Consider the following 12221-nt stretch of genomic DNA (forward strand, 5'->3'; position numbering starts at 1 on the left):
GCCCATCTTCTGCTATATGAAGTCTTTCGTCCGAAGAAAAATCATAAGCAAGCTTTCGGGACGAGACTCCGCCGCCACGAGGCGGAACCTTGGCGGAACCAATCTAGGGCTCTGGCGGAGCTGTTCTGCCGGGGACACTTCCCTCCGGGAGGGGGAAATCACCGCCATCGTCATCACCAACGCTCCTCTCATCGGGAGGGGGCCAATCTCCATCAACATCTTCACCAGCACCATCTCCTCTCAAACCCTAGTTCCTCTCTTGTATCCAATTCTTGTCTCTAAGTCTGAGATTGGTACCTGTAGGTTGCTAGTAGTGTTGATTACTCTTTGTAGTTGATGCTAGTTGGTTTATTTGGTGGAAGATCATATGTTCAGATCCATTATGCATATTAATACCCCTCTGATTATGAACATGAATATGCTTTGTGAGTAGTTACGTTTGTTCCTGAGGACATGGGAGAAGTCTTGCTATTTAGTAGTCATGTGAATTTGATATTCATTCGATATTTTGATGAGATGTATGTTGTCTCTCCTCTAGTGGTGTCATGTGAACGTTGACTACATGACACTTCACCATTATTTGGGCCTAGAGGAAGGCATTCGGAAGTAATAAGTAGATGATGGGTTGCTAGAGTGACAGAAGCTTAAACCCTAGTTTATGCGTTGCTTTGTAAGGGGCTGATTTGGATCCATATGTTTCATGCTATGGTTAGGTTTACCTTTATACTTTTTTTGTAGTTGCGGATGCTTTCAATAGGAGTTAATCATAAGTGGGATGCTTGTCCAAGTAAGGACAACACCCAAGCACTGGTTCACCCACATATCCAATTATCAAAGTACCGATCGTGAATCATATGAACGTGATGAAAACTAGCTTGACAATAATTCCCATGTGTCTCTATATAAGAGTTTGTCCAGGCTTGTCCTTTGCTACAAAAAGGATTGGGCCACCTTGCTGCACTTTATTTACTTTTGTTACTATTTGATCGTTACAAATTATCTTATCACAAAACTATCTGTTACCTAAAATTTTAGTGCTTGCAGATAATACCTTGCTGAAAACTGCTTATCATTTCCTTCTGCTCCTTGTTGGGTTCGACACTCTTACTTATCGAAAGGACTATGATAGATCCCCTATACTTGTGGGTCATCAAGACTCTTTTCTGGCACCGTTGCCGGGGAGTGAAGCGCCTTTGGTAGGTGGAATTTGGTAAGGAAAAATTTATATAGTGTGCTGAAATTTACTGTCACTTGTTACTATGGAAAGTAATCCTCTGAGGGGCTTGTTCGGGGTATCTTCACCCCGACCAGTAGAGCAAAGAGTTGCTCCTCAACCTACTGAACCTACTGAAAATGAAAATGTTTACTTTGAAATTCCTTCGGGTATGATAGAGAAACTTCTAGCTAATCCTTTTGCAGGAGATGGAACATTGCATCCCGATTTACACCTAATCTATGTGATGAAGTTTGTGGATTATTTAAGCTTCAAGTATGCCCGATGATGTTATCAAGAAGAAGGTCTTCCCTTCATATTTGAAGGGATATTGACATGGTATAGGCTATGTGATGATATGGGATCATGGGACTATAAGCGATTGAAATTGGAATTTCATCGGAAGTTTTATCCTATGCATCTTGTTCATCGTGATCATAATTATATATATATATAATTTTTGGCCTCGCGAAGGAGAAAGCATCGCTCAAGCTTGGGGGAGGCTTAAGTCAATGTTATATTCATGCCCCAATCATGAGCTCTCAAGAGAAATGATTATTCAAAATTTTAACGCTCGGCTTTCTGACAACAATCGCTCCATGCTCGATACTTCTTGTACTGGTTCCTTTATGATGAAGTCTATTAAATTCAAATGGAATTTATTGGAAAGAATTAAATGCAACTCTAAAGATTGGGATCTCGACGAAGGTAAAGAGTCAGGTATAACACCTAAGTTTGATTGTGTTAAATCTTTTATGGATACCGATGCTTTTCGTAAATTTAGCACTAAATATGGACTTGACTCTGAGATAGTAGCTTCTTTCTGTGAATCTTTTGCTGCTCACGTTGATCTCCCTAAGGAGAAGTGGTTTAAATATAATCCTCCCATATAAGTAAAAGTAGTTGCACCTATTAAAGTTGAAGAAAATACTATCACTTATAATGATCCTATTGTTCCTACTACTTATGTTGAGAAACCACCTTTTCCTGTTAGGATACAGGATCATGCTAAAGCTTCAACTGTTGTCAACAAAAGTAATATTAGAACTTATACACCCCCTGAGCAAGTTAAAGTTGAACCTAATATTGCTATTGTTAAAGATCTCTTGGCTGATAATATTGATGGGCATGTTATTTTTTTCTATGATGAGACTCCTAGAATTGCTAAGCCTGTTGCTAAAGATAAACATAGACCTGTGGTAGGCATGCCTGTTATTTCTGTTAAAATTGGAGATCATTGTTATCATGGCTTGTGTGATATGGGTGCTAGTGCTAGTGCAATACCTATTTCTTTATATCAAGAAATTATGCATGATATTGCACCCGCTGAGTTAGAAGATATAGATGTTACCATTAAGCTTGCTAATAGAGATACTATTTCACCAATTGGGATTGTTAGAGATGTTGAAGTCTTGTGTAGGAAAACTAAATATCCTGATGATTTTCTTGTTCTTGGTTCCCCACAAGATAGCTTTTGTCCCATTATAGTAGACCCTTCTTGAACACTGTTAATGCCAAGATAGACTGCAAAAAGGATGTTGTTACTATTGGTTTGGGTGATATTGCTCATGAGTTTAATTTTTCTAAGTTTCGTAGACAACACCGTGAAGAGGAATTGCCTAGTAAGGATGAAATTATTGGTCTTGCTTCTATTGCTGTGCCTCCTAATGATCCTTTAGAACAATATTTGCTAGACCATGAAAATGATATGTTTATGAATGAAAGAAGGGAAATAGATGAAGTATTCTTTAAACAAGGACCCATTCTGAAACACAACTTGCCTGTTGAAATCCTAGGGGATCCTCCTCCACCCAAGGGTGATCCCGTGTTTGAGCTTAAACCTTTACCTGGTACTCTTAAATATGATTATCTTGATGAAAAGAAGATATATCATGTTATTATTAGTGCTAACCTTTTAGAGAAGGAGGAAGAAAAATTATTGAAAACTCTGAAGAACGTGCTGCTATTGGATATACTCTTGATGATCTTAAGGGCATTAGTCCCACTCTATGTCAACACAAAATAAATCTGGAGAAAGACGCCAAACCAGTTATTGATCACCAACGACGGTTAAATCCTAAGATGAAAGAAGTGGTAAGAAAGGAAATATTAAAGCTCCTTGAAGAAGGTATAATCTATCCGTTGCTGATAGTCAGTGGGTAAGCCCTGTCCATTGTGTTCCTAAGAAAGGAGGTATTACTGTCGTTCCTAATGATAAAGATGAATTGATTCCATAAAGAATTATTACAGCTTATAGGATGGTAATTGATTTCCGTAAATTAAACAAAGCTACTAAAAAAGATCATTACCCCTTGCCATTCATTGATCAAATGCTAGAAAGATTATCCAAACATACACATTTTTGCTTTCTAGATGGTTATTCTGGTTTCTCTCAAATACCTGTGTCAGCTGATGATCAAGCAAAGACCACTTTTACTTGCCCTTTCGGTACTTCTGCTTATAGACGTATGCCTTTTGCTTTATGTAATGCACCTGCTACCTTTCAAAGATGCATGATGGCTATATTCTCTGATTTTTGTGAAAAGATTTGTGAGGTTTTCATGGATGATTTCTCCGTCTTTGGATCCTCTTTTGATGATTGCTTGAGCAACCTTGACCGAGTTTTGCAGAGATGTGAAGACACTAACCTAGTCTTGAATTGGGAGAAGTGCCACTTTATGGTTAATGAAGGCATTGTCTTGGGGCATAAAATTTCTGAAAGAGGTATTGAAGTTGATAAAGCCAAGGTTGATGCTATTGAAAAGATGCCTTGTCCCAAGGACATCAAAGGTATAAGAAGTTTTCTTGGTCATGCCGGTTTTTATAGGAGGTTCATTAAGGACTTCTCAAAAATTTCTCGGCCTCTGACTAATATCTTACAAAAAGTTATACCATTTGTCTTTGATGATGATTGTGTAGAAGCATTTGAAATACTTACGAAAGCATTAATTTCTGCACCTATTGTTCAGCCACCTGATTGGAATTTACCCTTTGAAATTATGTGTGATGCTAGTGATTATGCTATAGGTGCTGTTCTAGGGCAAAGAGTTGATAAGAAATTAAATGTTATTCAATATGCTAGTAAAACTCTAGACAGTGCTCAGAGAAATTATGCTACTACTGGAAAAGAATTCTTAGCAGTTGTATTTGCTTGTGATAAGTTCAGACCTTACATTGTTGATTCTAAAGTAACTATTCACATGGATCATGCTGCTATTAAATATCTTATGGAAAAGAAAGATGCTAAACCTAGACTTATTAGATGGGTTCTCTTGCTACAAGAATTTGATTTGCATATTATTGATAGAAAGGGAGCCGAGAACCCTGTTGCAGACAACTTGTCTAGGTTAGAGAATGTTCTTGATGACCCACTACCTATTTATGATAGCTTTCCTGATGAACAATTAAATGTCATAAATGCTTCTCATACTGCTCCATGGTATGCTGATTATGCTAATTACATTGTTGCTAAATTTATACCAACTAGTTTCACATACCAGCAAAAGAAAAAGTTTTTCCATGATTTGAGACATTACTTTTGGGATGACCCACATCTTTATAAAGAAGGAGTAGATGGTGTTATTAGATGTTGTGTACCCGAGAATGAACATGAACAGATCCTACGCAAGTGTCACTCCGAGGCTTATGGAGGGCACCACGCTGGAGATAGAACTGCACATAAGGTATTGCAATCCGGTTTTTATTGGCCTACTCTCTTCAAGGATGCTCGTAAGTTTGTCTTATCTTGTGATGAATGTCAAAGAATTGGTAATATTAGTAGACGTCAAGAAATGCCTATGAATTATTCACTTGTTATTGAACCATTTGACGTTTGGGGCTTTGATTATATGGGACCTTTTCCTTCCTCTAATGGGTATACATATATTTTAGTTGCTGTTGATTACGTTACTAAGTGGGTAGAAGCTATTCCAACTAGTAGTGCTAATCATAACACTTCTATTAAGATGCTTAAAGAAGTTATTTTTCTGAGGTTTGGAGTCCCTAGATATTTAATGACTAATGGTGGTTCACATTTTATTCATGGTGCTTTCCGTAAAATGCTTGCTAAGTATGATGTTAATCATAGAATTGCATCTCCTTATCACCCACAGTCTAGCGGTCAAGTAGAATTGTGCAATAGAGAGCTCAAATTAATTTTGCAAAAGACTGTTAATAGATCTAGAAAGAATTGGTCCAAGAAACTTGATGATGCATTATGGGCCTATAGAACTGCATATAAAAATCCTATGGGTATGTCTCGTATAAAATTGTTTACGGGAAAGCATGTCACTTACCTCTCGAATTAGAACATAAGGCATATTGGGCCATTAAAGAGCTCAATTATGATTTTAAACTTGCCGGTGAGAAGAGGCTATTTGACATTAGCTCACTTGAGGAATGGAGAGCCCAAGCTTATGAGAATGCCAAACTATTTAAAGAAAAGGTTAAAAGATGGCATGACAAAAGGATACAAAAGCGTGAGTTTAATGTAGGTGATTATGTATTATTATACAACTCTCGTTTAAGATTTTTTGCAGGAAAACTTCTCTCTAAATGGGAAGGTCCTTACGTTATCGAGGAGGTCTATCGTTCCGGTGCCATAAAAATCAACAACTTCGAAGGAACAAATCCGAAGGTGGTGAACGGTCAAAGAATCAAACATTATATCTCAGGTAATCCTATAAATGTTGAAACTAATATTATTGAAACCGTAACACCGGAGGAGTACATAAGAGACACTTTCCAGAACGTTTCAGACTCCGAAAAGGAATAGGTACGAGGCACGGTAAGTAAACCGACTCGAAAACAGTTCTAATGGCAATTTTCTCCGTTTTGGATTATTTAGAAAAATAGAAAAATAAGAAGCAGTCCGGGAAGGAAACGAGGCCTCCACAAGGGTGGAGGGTGCGCCCTACCCCCCTGGGCGCCCCCCTACCTCGTGGGCACCTCGTGTGCTCTCCGGACTCCGTTTTCTTGCATGATACGTATTTTGGTCGGTAAAAATTCATTATATAATCTCCCGAAGGTTTTGACCACCGTATCACACAAATATCCTCTGTTCTTGTTTCGAGCTGTGTCTGCCGCAGATTAGAGCAGGATGTCATCTCAGGACTCTGACGGAGAGAGCTATGTATCACACCTCATTGCTGATCCCAAGACCTATGGAGATCTATCTCCTTGTGGTCAAACTACGGATGAGGAGGAGGATGCTCATCTGATGAAGATCAAATATTCAAGTTCGGAGGAGGAAGATGTCCCTCTACCTCAACCCTGGGATTTGCACGTGAAGTTTAAAAAGTCTAGTCTCCCTAAGAGGGCTAAAAAGTCTAGTCTCCCTAAGAGGGCTAAACTGTCTAACAACCGATCTATTCCTTCTCGTTTTCGGCAGAAAAGCAAAGGAGTTTTATGCGACAAGATTTTGAAGCTGGAATCGGAGATCGATGATTTAAAGGAGGAAATTGCTCTTCTCAATTACAACATGAACCAGTTGAAAGCACAATTGTCATCATCACCATCATCTTCCTCACTTCCGAAGAAGGAGATATAATCATATGGGTATGGGCACTCCCCTTGGCAACTGCCAAGCTTGGGGGAGGTGCCCCGGTATCATATCACCATCACACTCCTATCTTTACCCTTTTTCTTAGTTCGATCCTTTTAGTAGTATCTTGATCTAGTAGAATAAAATTTTAGTATGATTTAGTTTTGAGTTTTGCTTTATGATTCCTCTTTGTAATCGAGTCCGTGAGCTATATAATAAAGATTAGTGTTGAGTCAAGGGCTTGATTATTTTGCTATGATCTTGGGGGAATAAAAGAAAAGAGAAAGAATAAAAATAAACAAAGAGATCATATTGATCTTATGGAGAGTAATGACTTCACATAGAAAGAGTATGATGATTAAAAGTTGTTGAGAGTTGACAAACATAGCTTTGGTCATCGTTGCAATTAATAGGAAGTAATAAAGAAAGAGAGGTTTCACATATAAATATACTATCTTGGACATCTTTTATGATTGTGAGCACTCATTAAAATATGACATGCTAAAGAGTTTATGTTGGACAAGGAAGACAACGTAATGGGTTATGTTCTCTTACATCTGAAATAAAATATATTGTCATGGATCATCCAACATGTTGAGCTTGCCTTTCTCCCTCATGCTAGCCAATTCCTTTCACCAAGTAGAGATACTACTTGTGCTTCCAAATATCCTTAAACCCAGTTTTGCCATAAGAGTCCACCATATCTGCCTATGGATTGAGTAAGATCCTTCAAGTAAGTTGTCATCGGTGCAAGCAATAAAAATTGCTCTCTAAATATGTATGACTTATTAGTGTGGGAGAAAATAATCTTTATACGATCTTGTGATGTGGAAAAAATAAAAGCGACGGACTGCATAATAAAGGTCCACATCACAAGTGGCAATATAAAGTGACGTTCTTTTGCATTAAGATTTCGTGCATCCAACCATGAAAGCGCATGACAGCCTCTGCTTCCCTCTGCGAAGGGCCTATCTTATACTTTTATCTCTCACCCTTATGCAAGAGTCATGGTGATCTTCACCTTTCCTCTTTTTCATTTTATCCTTTGGCAAGCACATTGTGTTGGAAAGATCCTGATATATATATATCCAATTGGATGTAAGCTAGCATGAACTATTATTGTTGACATTACCCTTGAGGTAAAAGGTTGGGAGGCGAAACTATAAGCCCCTATCTTTCTCTGTGTCCGATTAAAACTCCGTAACCATAAGTATCGCGTGAGTGTTAGCAACTGTGAAAGACTAAATGATAGTTGAGTACGTGAACTTGCTGAAAAGCTCTTACATAGACTCTTTCTGATGTTATGATAAATTGCAATTGCCTCAATGACTGAGACTATAGTTTGTTAGTTCTCAATAAAGTTTCTGATTCATACTTGACATTGTGAATAGATTATTACTTGAGCATAAGAAATCATATGACAATATCCATATATGTCGCTGTTATAAGAATGATCATGATGCCCTCATGTCCTTATTTTATTTTATCGACACCTCTATCTCTAAACATGTGGACATATTTATCGTTATCGGCTTCCGCTTGAGGACAAGCGAGGTCTAAGCTTGGGGGAGTTGATACGTCCATTTTGCATCATGCTTTTATATTGATATTTATCGCATTATGGGCTGTTATTACACATATGTCACAATACTTATGCCTATTCTCTCTTATTTTACTTGGTTTACATAAAGAGGGAGAATGCTGGTAGCTGGAATTCTGGGCTGGAAAAGGAGCAAATATTAGAGACCTATTCTGCACAACTCCAAAATTCCTGAAACTTCACGGAAGTTATTTTTGGAAATAATAAAAAATACCGAGCAAAGAAAATACCAGAGGGGACCCACACCCTGGGCACGAGGGTGGGGGCGCGCCCTACCCCCTGGGCGCGCCCCCTGCCTCATGGGCCCCCTGGTGGCCCACCAGTGCCCATCTTCTGCTATATGAAGTCTTTCGTCCGAAGAAAAATCATAAGCAAGCTTTCGGGATGAGACTCCGCCGCCACGAGGCGGAACCTTGGCGGAGCCAATCTAGGGCTCTGGCGGAGCTGTTCTGCCGGGGACACTTCCCTCCGGGAGGGGGAAATCACCGCCATCGTCATCTCCAACGCTCCTCTCATCGGGAGGGGGCCAATCTCCATCAACATCTTCACCAGCACCATCTCCTCTCAAACCCTAGTTCCTCTCTTGTATCCAATTCTTGTCTCTAAGTCTGAGATTGGTACCTGTAGGTTGCTAGTAGTGTTGATTACTCTTTGTAGTTGATGCTAGTTGGTTTATTTGGTGAAAGATCATATGTTCAGATCCATTATGCATATTAATACCCCTCTGATTATGAACATGAATATGCTTTGTGAGTAGTTACGTTTGTTCCTGAGGATATGGGAGAAGTCTTGCTATTAGTAGTCATGTGAATTTGGTATTCGTTCGATATTTTGATGAGATGTATGTTGTCTCTCCTCTAGTGGTGTCATGTGAACGTCGACTACATGACACTTCACCATTATTTGGGCCTAGAGGAAGGCATTAGGAAGTAATAAGTAGATGATGGGTTGCTAGAGTGTCAGAAGCTTAAACCCTAGTTTATGCGTTGCTTCGTAAGGGGCTGATTTGGATCCATATGTTTCATGCTATGGTTAGGTTTACCTTAATACTTCTTTTGTAGTTGCGGATGCTTGCAATAGGAGTTAATCATAAGTGGGATGCTTGTCCAAGTAAGGACATCACCCAAGCACCGGTTCACCCACATATCAAATTATCAAAGTACCGAATGCGAATCATATGAACGTGATGAAAAGTATCTTGACGATAATTCCCATGTGTCCTCGGGAGCGCTTTTCTCTATATAAGAGTTTGTCCAGGCTTGTCCTTTGCTACAAAAAGGATTGGGCCACCTTGCTGCACTTTATTTACTTTTGTTACTAGTTGCTCGTTACAAATTATCTTATCACAAAACTATCTGTTACCTAAAATTTTAGTGCTTGCAGATAATACCTTGCTGAAAACTGCTTATCATTTCCTTCTGCTCCTCGTTGGGTTCGACACTCTTACTTACCGAAAGGACTATGATGGATCCCCTATACTTGTGGGTCATCAGGGTCCGGGGGAGGATGGGGAAGTCCTCGAACCGGCGTAGGGGCGCGGCGGCGGGCGGATCAGGGGACCGGCGATGGCGGATCGGGCCCGCGGAGGACGACGGGGACACCTCGCCGGCCACCTCGCCGGCGTCGGGCAAAAAGGCCGCGATAAACCTCTTTTTGGCCATTGGCTCATCGAGCTCCCCGGCACAAAGGCAGAGGTTGAGGATGGAGGCGGCAGCGATGGCGGCGACCTACCAATGGTTTCGAGGGTTGTGTGTGTCTGTGTGAGCGGAGGTTGTGTTTGAGGAAATACTGCGGAAACTGAAAATTTTACTAGGCGGGAGTAACAAGGCGGGGCTACTGAAATTTTGGATGAAGGGCGAGCAGATATTTTTGAGATTGCGAGGGATGCAGAGGCGGGAGTAAAATGCCGGGGCTACTGAAAATTTGAATCAAGGGACTGAAGCAGAGAGGGATGCAGAGGCGGGAGTTTTGGGGGAGCGAGCTAGTGTGCTTGACACGCCGGCTGTGGACTGTAGCCGACGCACCTTCTCGCGTAAGCCATAGGCGTACTATACACCAACGGTGCTCAAAGATATTTTGTACTACATCTCACACGGTTGGTGAGAATGAACTGTGTGGGATCTACTTGATTTGAATTACAAAATGGGGTCACAACGGCAATGGACGGTGTTTGAATTGCTAGACCTTTTATCTGCAGTGAACATGCAACTGTATGTGTGTCGTAAAAGAATTAGAATTATTCAGGGTTCGTTTGGACATTTCATACATTAAACTGGTTTTCTAGCCATTTCACGTGCACAATTCAAAATTAAACTACATGCACAATCTCCGGTGCATACAAATTGGTTGAAAAATCAAATATGTGTCCTTCAGTGCATGCTTAGGTCCCATGGAAGAAATGAGAATGAATTTTTCGGGGTTCATCTGGCTTTTTTTATACATTAACTGGGTTTTCTAGGCATTTTATGTGCAGAATTCAAATTTGAACTACAAGCACATGCTCCAATGCACTAAAGTTGGTTGAAAAATCACATGTGTGTCCTTGGGTGAATTTCTAGGTCCCATGCAAGAGATGGGAATGAATTTCAAACGCCAGGGCACTATTGATTGCCAGCAACACATTGAGATACCTGGTTTTTAAATTCTAGTAAATCCAAAACTCGTCTGAAATTCATGAAACTTGGCATGCTATCATGGAGCGGCATCAACATGCCGTGGTGAAAATTTTGTCCCATTTGGGGCAGGTTTGGGTATAAGCTTCTCACAAACCATAGCTTCTCACAACAAGCATGATGGTTTCGATAGGGAACGTACCAGCTTTGGGGACGAGACGATATCCGTTGCCTCTTATTGCTTTCAAAAATTTTCTTGTGTCAACATAGAAAAACAGGAGTGTTGTGTTCAATCTTGGAATTTTTCGGGGTTCGTTTGGCCTTTTTATACATTAATTGGGTTTTCTAGGCATTTTATGTGCATAATTCAAATTTGAACTACAAGCAAATGCTCCAATGCACCAAAGTTGGTTGAAAAATCACATGTGTGTCCTTGGGTGAATTTCTAGGTCCCATGCAAGAGATGGGAATGAATTTCAAACACCAGGGCCCTATTGATTGCCGGCAAAACATTGAGATGCATGGTTTTTAAATTCTAGTAAATCCAAAACTCATCTGAAATTCATGAAACTTGGCATGCTATCATGGAGCGGCATCAACATGCCGTGGTGAAAATTTTGTCCCATTTGGGGCTGGTTTGGGTATAAGCTTCTCACAAACCAGAGCTTCTCACAACAAGCGTGATGGTTTCGATAGGGAACGTACCACCTTTGGGGACGAGACGATATCTATTGCCTCTTATTCTTTCAAAAAAATTCTAGTGTCAACATAGAACAACAGGAGTGTTGTGTTCAATCTTGGAATTTTTCGGGGTTCGTTTGGCCTTTTTTATATATTAACTGGGTTTTCTAGGCATTTTATGTGCATAATTCAAATTTGTACTACAAGCACATGCTCCAATGCACCAAAGTTGGTTGATAAATCACATGTGTTTCCTTGGGTGAATTTCTAGGTCCCATGCAAGAGATGGGAATGAAATTCAAACACCATGGCACTGTTGATTGCCGACAAAACTTTGAGATGCCTGGTTTTTAAATTCTAGTAAATCCAAAACTCGCCTGAAATTCATGAAACTTGACATGCTATCATGGAGCGACATCAACATGCTTTGGTGAAAATTTTGTCCCATTTGGGGCAGGTTCGGGTATAAGCTTCTCACAAACCAGAGCTTCTCACAACAAGCATGATGGTTTCGATAGGGAACGTGCCACCTTTGGTGAGGGGACGATATCTGTTGCCTCTTACTGCTTTCAA

The sequence above is a fragment of the Triticum aestivum genome, chromosome 3D (genome assembly GCF_018294505.1).
Source record: "Triticum aestivum cultivar Chinese Spring chromosome 3D, IWGSC CS RefSeq v2.1, whole genome shotgun sequence".
NCBI classification, from domain to species: domain Eukaryota; kingdom Viridiplantae; phylum Streptophyta; class Magnoliopsida; order Poales; family Poaceae; genus Triticum; species Triticum aestivum.